The following is an 11,598-nucleotide window of genomic DNA, read 5'->3' as shown; positions in this document are numbered from 1 at the left end:
CGGATGGTATGTCGACTTGATACAAATAAAATGATATTTTGATTACCTAGACCTTGGTGAGTGCCCATTCCATTTCTCTCTCTATATATATATATATATAGGAATGGTGCGGCCCGGCACTCTCCGTAATAAATCAGCTGTCCTGGTGCCCCTCCGAGGTATGGTGTAAGAAGCAAAAGAAAGGCTGGCACTCTGGGGTCTTGAAAAAAAAGTGCTGTATTTCAAAGCAGAAGACCAACGTTTCGGGGGTGGTCCCCCTTTGTCAAGGTGCGTAGGTGATAACCGTACTAACGGTCCATTCTTATCTTCTCAGAGACACTGTGAGCCCATCTTGTGAGGTTCTGTTCAGAAAAAAGGAGTCATGAAAATCCTTGTAGTTCTCGCTGTCCTAATGCTGGTGTCTGCTGAGGTGTGTCTGGTGTCTGCCGCAGAAATGGGACATGACAGTGACAACGAGCTTTCTTCTAGTGACCTTGTCAAGGTAAGAACCTCAGATTCACAATACATGTAATAATCATCAAGTTTACAGTTAAACATGATTTCACTCCAAACTGGTGCCACTGCAATTGTTGCTGCGGAAGGCGATACATCTACCCAGTGGGCTGCCACAGTAATATAGTCCTTAGTCCTTAGGTCAGTTTCTAAGTCAACCCAATGCCTAGTGTTTCTTGGGAAGTGCCATGCTATCAGCTGGCTAAGGGTGGGATGTTCTAACATTCGTGACACCCTTAACGCCGCTCATCACCGGCTACCGCAAACATAATTATCGCATATGCTCTAACACAGGCATGTCCAAAGTCAGGCCCGGGGGCCAATTGCGGCCCATGCTGTTATTTCAAGCGGACCGCAGCCTCCAGCTGGAAGCGGGCAGATCAGATGTGGAAAGCACAGGACACTAAAGGTGGGGCCCCGGCGAGCGCGCCTTTACCTTGCTGTCTGACAGTGCCGGCCGCCACAGTCAGATGTGTTTGGTGTCCTACCCCTGCTGCTGAAATCGTATATCACCCTACTCCACAATCACAGTGACAGCAGTGTTTGGGGAGGGGGGGCAGCAAGGGGGAAGCTTGCTCCCGTAACATGCAGCGCAGAGGAGGGCAGCAGTGAGATCCCAAGCATCTCCTGTCCTTGCAGTGCCTGCTTTGCCTCTCTGTCCACTGGCTCACACAAGGGGCTGGGAAACATACAGAGAAGGGAGGGGGAAGAGTGTGGGACATACAGTAAAGGAGGGTCAGGCTGGGGGACATACAGTGAATGGAGGCAGTGATGGCCATTCAGAGAAGGGGGAGCAGGGGCAGGCGGGGGGACATACAGTGAATGGGGGCAGGCTGGGGGACATACAGTGAATGGGGGTCATACAGTGAATGGGAGTCATACAGTGAAGGAAGGTCAGGCTTGGGGACATACAATGAATGGAGGCACTCATGGACATTAAGAGAAGGGGGCAGGCTGGGGGACAGAGTGAATGGGTGCAGAGTGGGGAACATACAGTGAATGGGGGACATACAGTGACGGAGGGGCAGGCTGGGAGACATACAGTGAATGGGGGCACAGTGGGGGACCATTCTGATGTGATTAATGATTCAAAGAATGTTAGGCTGAATGGTCGGCCCCCACACATTTACACTTCACCAAATCTGGCCCTCGTCGCAAAAACTTTGGACACCCCTGCTCTAACATATGCGATAATTATGGCAACGGAAAGCTCTTGCGTTAAGAGCTGTCCTTTGTGGTGGGAGACAGCGGGCCCCACCAGAACCCGGCAGCTCCCCCCTCCCTCCCTTACCCGGCGCTGCTGCTGTGCCGGGCTCTCCTCCTCCCTGCACCCGGAAGAGACCCGTAGTGCAGGGAGGAGGAGGTCACAGGTCCGGGCTGCACAGTTCTGTGCTGCCCGGACAAAGGTAAGGGGGGGGGGGTGTCGATGCGGGGCGGTGCAGGGAAGTAGTGGGTCGCGTTAGAAGCCCATAGGCCTCTATGAGGCATCGCCAGATTTTTCTGGCGATGCCCCCCGTCGCGATAACCCAGCGGGGGATGCTTAAAGCATCCCAAATAATGGGGATAATGGGGTTTTTACCGCATTTTTAGTTTAGAGAATCTCCCCCTAAGTCTTGCAGCAGGTACTGTAAGTAGCATCCAATTAACACAGGTGGAACCTCTATATTTGGAGCAAACACACAAGGCAGCAGCGCTCAATTAACACGGGTGGATCTCCTTTTTTGGAGCAAACACGGCAGTAGCACCCAATTAACACAGTTGGAATGCCTTTATTTGGAGCAAACACAGGGCAGTGTACCTTTACAGCACATCGGAGAACCCCTTAACATGTACGAGCACACAGGACAGCACACCACTACTGCATATGGAGAAGGTCAATTAGAGGAATGGTCAAGAGAATGACAACTAGAGTTTAATGCCAAAAAATGGAAAATCATGCACTTGGGTCTCAAAAAATCCAAAAAATCCAAAGACTGAAAATAGTATAAATGGCACTATAATGGGAACTACTGAGGAAGAGAGGGATCTAGGTGTCACTATTTCAGGGGACTTAAAGGCAGGTAGGCAATGTAACAAAGCAATGAAGAAGGCAAGTCAGATGCTTGGTTGCTTAGGGAGAGGTATCAGCAGTAGAAAGAAAGAAGTAATAATGCCACTGTATAGATCATTGGTACGACCTCACCTAGAGTATTGTGTTCAGTTCTGGAGGCCATATCTCCAGAAGGATATAAATACATTAGAGACTGTACAAAGAAGGGCAACTAAAATGGTGCATGGCCTACATCACAAAACGTACCAGGAAAGACTAAAAGATCTTAATATGTATACTTTAGAGCAGAGAAGGGAAAGGGGGGACATGATAGAAACTTTCACCTATATCAAGGGCTTTAACAAGGTACAGGTGGGAGACATTCTTCACAGGAAGAGGAGCAACAGAACACGAGGACATGCACTGACACTAGAGGGAGGAAGATTCAGGGGAAATGTGAGGAAGAATTACTTCACAGAAAGAGTAGTGGATAAGTGGAATAGCCTCCCATCAGAGGTGGTAGAGGCAAATACAGTAGTACAATGTAAACATGCTTGGGATAGGCATATTGATATCCTTACAAAGAAATAAGGATCAAATATGGTTGAGGTAACATGTTTAAATAAGGGTCAGACTAGATGGGCCAAGTGGTTCTTATCTGCCGTCACATTCTATGTTTCTATGTTTAAGAACACCTTAATTTGTAGAGCGAGCGAACAGGGCAGCGCAGCCCTACAGCACCCAGGAGAACTCCTTAATTTGTAAAGAGTGAGCACACAGGACATCGCACCCCTCCAGAACACAGAAGAACCCTTTAAGTTGTATTTGTATAGAGTGAGCACACAGGGCAACGCACCCCTACAGCACACAGTAGAACCCTTGTATTTATTTGGAGCATATAGGACAGTCCCCCTATACAGCAAAGGCTACTAGTGGTACTATAATTGGTTCCTTCCAGTGTTACTTCCCAGTAAAATCCACAACCTCTGCTAATGTCCATGACTGTGCTGGCTTCTCTGTGACTTCCTATTGGTTGTCCTACCTTTCATGCACCTGCAGGACAGGAAATACCATCGGAACGCAACTCCCTATTTTTCAGGTAGCCCTAGCTGATTTCTATGGGCTGTAGCCAATGTACATGCATAGTACCATTGCTGCTACTACTGCACATAAGCCAATCCTATGACCTGTCAGCTACATTGTGTAGATGCTGGCACCATGTCAATGGCGGGGACAATCAGCTGCCTTTACATAAGCAGAAGCCACCACGCTTCGGGTTGGCGTTAACAATGGGGGGGCATTTAACAGTCATTACCCATCAGGGTGGGTGTACAATCAAAAATCGGGTCGGGGGGGGGGGGGGCATTTATCATAGGAATCAGGCATCTGGGTGCCTGTACAATTAAAAATCGGGTCCAATCACGTCGCATCGCATTGCATGCGATCATATCGCATGCGATGCAACGCGATTTTTGGTTGTACAATGCCCTACGATGGAAATCGTGGGCGCCGTGATAATACACAAGTACCTCTATACAGTATCTGTCTGATGTAATGATCATATGTGTCTTTTTTGTACAGAGAGAACATATAAACCCATGTTTTTTTCAAGGGACATGTGGAAACAAGGGTAAGTCTTGGCAGTGGTGGGATTTATTGTCTCATTTTTTAACAAGCATAATAATAATGTACAGGCACACCACCGAAAATCTAGCACCCTCGGTTCTGACACTGTGACAGATAGTCTAGATAGATAATTGGTGGCATACGCTTTGCTGCACCCCCCCCCCCCACACACACACACACACACACCTTCCGTGTCCCCATTGCAGTGCGGCTCTTTCACCCACTGACCGATGCTGATCTCTACCTGCTTAGCTAGGTTCCATGTACTACCTCTCCTGTACCAGGCAGCACTGCATGCGTATGCCAATGGCAAAATACGCAATCATTTCTGGTTACAAAATTACTATGATTTCAGTGTTTTTTTTACAAATAAAATAAAGTAAAATTAAAAAGTCGAACTGTTATTAATCAATGACATTCTTATATGTTAAATATTTAATTAGGATTTTGAATAGATGCCGTGAGCAAGCGCACAGCACCTCTTCTGTGCAGAGAGGGAGAGAGTGAGCCAGTGGCTGCCCAAGTTCTAGAGAAGCACTAAAAAGATGAAAATGGGGGTCGCTGCTCTAGGCTATGTCCCATCTGCTCAATGTCACTCCCATCCACTACTTAGCTTCTCCCCCTTTGCACATGGCAGGTCCCTATTTAAAAATTACTAAAGTTGGGAGGTATGCATGTATGTGAGTATACAGTATTTACATATTATATATATTTATTTATTAACAGTTTCTTATAAAGCGCACACATATTCCACAGTGCTTTCCAAGGGCCTTTGTCAAGACCCCCTCTCCTGCCTTCTCCAGTGTGGAGAAGGCAGGAGAGGGGGTCTTGACAAAAGTCTAAGTGTAGACCAAAACGTTGACTGCAAACCCACTGTCATGTAACTATACTTTGTTGTGGTATGTATTAAAGTTTATCTGCAAGCAAGAAGACTGGTGAGTGCACCCCGTTATTGATTGGCATAAATTTGGAAGAGCCTGCATTGGAACTTTCTGGTTTTGTTGCACCCCAGCAGGTGGTTGATATGGAGGAGAGTGCTGTCCTATTCGGATAAATATATTGATATATCCTGATACAGATGAGCCATCTTCATTGAGTTCTCCAGTGTGCCAGCAGAGGCGAATCTAGAATTATAGTAATGGGTGGTCTCAAATCCAAATTTATAAGTAGGGCGGACCTTTGCGCGGTGAAGCCGCGTGTCAAAAAGGGGGAGTGGTCTCATGGGACAGAGGCATGGCATCACAAAATGGGGCGTGGTATTACACTTTAGACCACACACAGTAATGCCCATTACACATTTTAGCCAACTCCGTAATACCCATTACACATAAATCAACATGCCGTAATGCCAATTACACATAAGGCCACACACCATAATGCCCATTACATACTATATAACCAAAACATTATGGCCATCACATATTTGACACATAAGTGCTGCTTACCTACGTGCTCATTGCTAGGGGGTTTTAGCTCTATGCCAAGGGGGCTTCATGCTCGATGCCATGGGGGTAATACATGTTTGTTGCCAAGAGGGAGTGAAATTGCTCATTGCCAAGGGGGGAGGGAATTGCATGTTGCCAAGGGGGGAGGGAATTGCTCGTTGCCAAGGTGGGGATGGAATTGCTCGTTGCCAAGGTGGGGAGGGTTAGCTCGTTGTCAAGGGGGGAGGGTTACCTCGATGCCAAGGGGGGGGGGGGGAATTGGTAATTGCCAAGGGGGGGGGGGGGGGAGGGAATTGTTTGTTGCCAAGGGGGATGTCATACTACTGCCCGGCTGTTTAGTCTAAGGAATTGCTTGTTGCCTATGGGGGGAGATGTTACACACCACTTAACTCAGCTATTTGAAATAAATGACAGCCGGGCAGAGAGAGTGATGTGCGCTGCCCGGCTGTAGTCTCTGAAGGCGCATCAATATTTTTAGTTCTCGTGCTGGGGTCCGGCAGCCAATCAGGAGCTGCTTTCAATACCACCAATGCCGCTCCTGATTGGCTGCCGGCGGTCCAAAGGGAAAACTTTGGCCCGGCTGTCATTTCTTTCAATTAGGTGCGTCCAGCGACCAGCGGCGTGAGACATCCCCCTTGGCAACGAGCAATTCCTTAGACTAAACAGCCTGGCAGCACACATCTCTCTGCCCGGCTGTGATTTCTTGAAATTTTAAGCGGCTGGTGGTCTAATGGGTGCTCCGGTGCACCCCCGGACCACCCCTTAGATTCGCCTATGTGTGGCAGGTATACATTTCTGGTGGCTGGCATGCTGGCAAACATAAATGCGTGAGTGTCTCACATGCTCACGCATCCATTGCTGCGAATGGGGCGCATGAGTGTCTTAGATGCATGTGCGCTGCCACATTCACCAGCAGGCCCCGGCAGATGCCGTGCTAAGGCCTGGTTAGATGAACATGGCTTCATCTGTATATGTCCATGATCTTGATGAAGGGGATTTAATCCATTGGGTGAGATTTAATAGGATGAGAGGTTCAGAAAGTGAGAGATTTGGTAAGAAATCTCCAGTTTTTTTTAAAGCGGCAATCATTTACACTGCAAAATCAAACTGGGTTTGCGGGGTAAATGTTTGGCGCCTTAAAAAAAAACTGTTACTTTAAATAAACTGTGGAAGACGATTTTTGAAATATTTGTTACACTTGTCAGATTAAACTCTATGCCTACAGACTGGTATCTCCAGTGTGGAGATCACACAACGAGAGGCAGCAGGTACCAGACAATTACAATCCATAGGCAGTGGCGTAGCTACGTTTTGGGCGCCCCCCCGCCGTTAGGGGGGGTTGCCCATACCCACCCCCCGCTGCCGCCCCGTCGAGCACCCCCCCGTCGCCCCGTCGCCTATGCTAACCCCCTCCCCCGCAGTCTTACCTATCGCGCTGGTCCCGGCGGCTCCGTCCGTTCATCTGCTGAGGACCACCACAAAATGGCCACCCCCGTACAGCAGACAGTTTCAGAGAACTGTTTGCTATATGGGGGCGACCATTTTGTTGTGGTCCTCATCAGAAGAACGGAGCCGCCGGGACCAGCAAGATACGTAAGTCTGCGGGGGATTGGGGGGGTAACTATAGCACCGCAGCCCCCGGCGCCCCCACATGCACAGCGCCCCCCCCCCCCCACGGTGGCGGGGGCTGCGGTGCTATAGTTACGCACCTGTCCATAGGCAATATCAACAGTGTCACCCAAACTGATTTTGTGATATATTCGCTTAACAGGTGTTATTATCGGTCCTAATATTTGTGTGTCTATGTCTTCAAATATTCATTGGTTAACTACCTCTGTTATGATGTAGTCAAGTTCTTTTTTATATGGAACAGTCGGATTACTTTGAAGCAGTTCATAAGTATTCGGATTGTTAATCTATGAGTATACTTCCTTTTTGTAGTAATTACGGTCCCAGACCACTATCCCTCCCCCTTTGTCATCAGGGAGGATCCTAACATCATCGTACGATCTCAAATTCTTAAGAGCTATCTACTATTTGTCTTTGGTGAAATTGGAAAAAAAAAATTGACATCTGTCTTCCTGAGACAAATTCACCTTGGACTCCAGGACCTTAGTAAAACTTAGGATAGCCAGGTTATTTGGGGGGGGGGGGTCAAACTTAGATTTCTTTTTTTTTTTTTATTCAAACGTTTTTTATTGAATTTTTTGCAGGTTAAACATGAACATCTCAGAGCAAAAAGAATACAGCAATGAAAGGAGGGGAGAGAGAAAACATATAAAAAGAACAATTGACACAGATCAGTAAGCATACATAACGTCATTCCAGAGGATATGGTGCTTTTATGTAGCCTAGAGGATTATCCGAAGATTATTGAGGCACCCATCTATCATTTATTAGAAATCATATGGCATGACATTATGACAGTGTAACATTGGACCATTCAATTATAAAATAAAATAAAATAAAGTAAAACGAAGTAAAGTTTATTATTTAAACAAGTAACACAAGTGACCGCGTGTCCCTGGTTCAGCATCTTGGCTAGTATTATAAGTGTAATTTCCAAAGTGTAGGTATCATGGGTCTCAAATAAGATGTGTGAGGGGCGGGAGGCATATCGACATATAGGTCATGTCTCATGGGTCCAACAATATGTTCCTATCCCTACATATCATATCACCCATGTTACAGTCGGTAGTTTGAGCTGAGGCAGTCCCTACAGACACAAGGGCAGGGCCGTAGCATCTAGTCGACAGACGTTTCTTTCCCTGAGTATGTGGAATCCAACCATCTAGACCATATAGCGTAGTATTTTTTCTCTGACTTCCTGGCCAAATATACAAACTTTTCGTGGCTTATCACCTCGTTCACTAAGGACACCCAGGTGCCCAGCCTCGGGGCCTCCCCAGCCAGCCACAATCTGGCTATGCATACCTTGGCCAGAGTGCATAAGTTAACTACATACCGTCTGTCTGGGTCTGGTAACATCTCTTCATCTATAGCAGCTAGCAGGCAGGACACTGGTGACAGAGCCATTTTAGGTATGCCTGTGAGTTCTATAACGCCAATGACATCGTTCCAATATTGCGTGATCTTAGGGCATGTCCATACCATGTGTATGAAAGAACCGTCCAGGGAGCCACACTTTGGGCAGGCTGAGGAGGGAACACCCCCGATATGACACAACAGCACCGGCGTCATATATACTCTGTGTAATATAAACATTTGTATCTGCTGATATCTAATAGCAGTAGTAGACCGCCTTGGAGCCTCAAGTGCGTAGGACCATATGTCATCTGAGAGGGGTCCTAAATCAGCTTCCCATTTTAGTTTAAGGGGGTTAGCGGGTCAGAGTGGTGGATTTGTTGCATAGACGAGTAAGCGATGGAGACTAAATGCCCCTGTGGTCTGTCGCTTACTAGTTTTTTAACCGGGGAGTCAAAGAGAGTCAGAGGGGATGTTCTAAATTGAGCATTGAGAGCATGTCGCATCTGTAAATATCTGTAAAATTGTGAGTTGGGGATAGGGAATTCCAGTTGTAACTCTTGGAAGGATTTCAAAGTGTTGTTTGCATACAAGTGCCCCAGCGTACCAACACCCCAGCTATTCCATGTCTCCCCTACTAGCAAAGAGGAGAGTTCCGGTAGACCCCCGGGGTTGAATATTGGAGTGTCAGGGTCCCACCCCCTGCCCCCCATTAGCTTGTGTACCCGCTGCCATACAATTACTGCCTGTTTAATTATAGGGATTTTAACCGCCTTTGCATTTTTGCTTAGAAGTACCTGTAGGGGGGTTAAATCGGGGGAGGCGGACATTACCATTTGCATGTGTAAGGAGGCTTCATCCGTCTCATTCAGCCACTCCCAAATGTACAGTAATTGTGCTGCGTAATAGTAATGTTGGAAATTAGGGAGCGCCAGACCTCCGTTATCTTTGGATCTGGTTAGAGTTTGTATGTTGATCCTTGGTCGTTTATTAGCCCATATAATAGAAGATAAGAGGCCGTTAATTTGAGTAAAATATTTTTGAGGGATGTAGACTGCGGACTGTTGGAGGACGTATAGTAATTTAGGTTGGCAGACCATTTTAATTAGGTTAACCCTTCCCGTGACCGTGAGTGGGAGTTTGCTCCATATTGGGATCTTGGAGCGGAGATAAGAGATTTGCGGGAGTAGGTTTAGTTGTATATATGTAATTGGGGCGTTGGTAACCCAGATGCCCAGGTATTTAAATTTGTCTGTCCAAGGGAGCTGGGCTAGGCTGGTTGAGGTGTCTGTGACCTGTCCTCTCAGCGGGGTGATTGAAGATTTGGACCAGTTTATTAGTAAACCAGAGAATTGACCATACACATTAATAATATCGAATAATATAGGTAGGGAGACTGAATAGTCTTGAATGAAAAGGAGAATGTCATCTGCGTATAACGCTATTCTATCCTCCCTAGATCCCACCATCAGTCCTTTAATTGAGGTACAGTCTCTGATTAGACAAGCTAAGGGTTCGATGGCTATAGCAAACAAATGTGGGGAGAGGGGGCAGCCTTGTCTCGTGCCCCTGTAGAGGGGGAAGGAGTCCGATACATACCCATTAACCGAAATTCTGGCTGTCGGGGTGGAATATAAGGTTTGTATAAGCCTGGTGAATTTGGGGCCAAAGCCGAACCTGTCTAGCACCTCCCAGAGATATCCCCACTCGACAGAATCAAAGGCCTTTGCTGCATCTAGTGAGGCTATGGCCGAAACAGGTGCGTCCTCCCTGGGAAGCTGCAGGTGCGTAAATAAACGTCGCAGGTTGACAGACGTGGACTTGTTGGGCATAAAGCCCGTCTGATCGGGGTGAATAATATGCGTAATAACCTGTGTCAATCTAGTAGCCAGGACCTTAGCGAGAATTTTAACATCTGTGGGTAGCAACGAGATGGGGCGGTATGATTCAGGGTGTTTAGGGTTTTTGTCAGGTTTTGGTATAACAATTATTATTGCTTCAGACATTGAGCCCGGGAGGGACCCTGTGTCATATATTCGCTGGAAGACTGAATGCAGATGTGATGCAAAGAAGGTGATGTGCTTCTTATAGAGCTCAGATGGGATTCCATCAGAGCCCGGGGCCTTGCCGCAAGGGGAAGCCTGTATAGCCGCAGTGATCTCCGTAATAGAGAAGGGGGCGTCTAGGAGATCTCGTTGTTCACTGGTCAGTGAGGGTAGTGGGATGGCATGTAGATAAGCTCGTAGGTCATCCAGGGCATAGTTGGCCTTAGATTCATATAGTGTCTGATAGTAGGACAAAAATTCACTTGCAATATCAGGGGTTCGTGTCACCGTGTCACCCCGGCAAGTCTGTAGCTCAGTAACTGTACAAGCCCTGCGCTCATCTTTTACTATCTGTGCCATAAAACTTTCTGGTCTATCTCCAGATGCATACACAGAGTGGGAGGTATACAACAATTTATATCGTGTCTTATCTAGCAAGCAGTTTTTCCATTCCCTCTGGGCTTCCAGCCAAGAGGACTTGGAGGAATCCAGTCTATCACGTAAGTATCGCAGTTCTGCTGCAATACAATCATTTTCAAGGGCTAGCTCTCATTTTTTAAAGAAGGATTTTAAGCTAGAGATCCTTTGGATTAGCGTTCCCCGGAGGTATGCTTTAAAGGCGTCCCATAATAGTGCCGTATGGACCCCCTCTGAGTTGTGTTAAAAAAACTCCCTCCATGCGGCCTCCAGCTCCAAGCCTTCCCCCATATTTGTGAGCCAGTATGGGTTAAGCTTCCAAACCGCCTGTCCCCTCTGACAGTCAAAGTCCACACTCAGTGAGAGGGGGGAGTGGTCCGAAATGCCCCTACTCTCATATCTCGAGGAGCGGACCCTGGGCAGGATTTCTAGTGTAGCAAGGGCTAAGTCTATATTCGAGAATGTCGAGTGGGAGTGGGAGAAACATGAATATTGCCTATCAGTTGGGTGCCTGAATCTCCATACGTCGACCAGGCCCATTTCTGCTACAACCTTGGCA

The 11,598-nt window shown here is 47.2% G+C and overlaps 1 long non-coding RNA gene across 1 annotated transcript; it reads left to right on the top strand.

The window, feature by feature from the left end:
- The first annotated feature begins 332 nt into the window (after positions 1-332).
- On the top strand, positions 333-8,026 carry LOC146079758 (uncharacterized). The gene is made up of 3 exons (XR_014474732.1): positions 333-481; positions 4,103-4,151; positions 7,806-8,026. It is a non-coding gene; the product is annotated as an uncharacterized LOC146079758 (long non-coding RNA).
- The last annotated feature ends 3,572 nt before the right edge of the window (positions 8,027-11,598 follow it).

This window comes from Crinia signifera, chromosome 5, assembly GCF_055691185.1.
Source record: "Crinia signifera chromosome 5, ASM5569118v1, whole genome shotgun sequence".
NCBI classification, from domain to species: domain Eukaryota; kingdom Metazoa; phylum Chordata; class Amphibia; order Anura; family Myobatrachidae; genus Crinia; species Crinia signifera.
The sequence above is the reverse complement of the archived record's forward strand: the minus strand, read 5'-3'. Positions and strand labels throughout refer to the sequence as shown.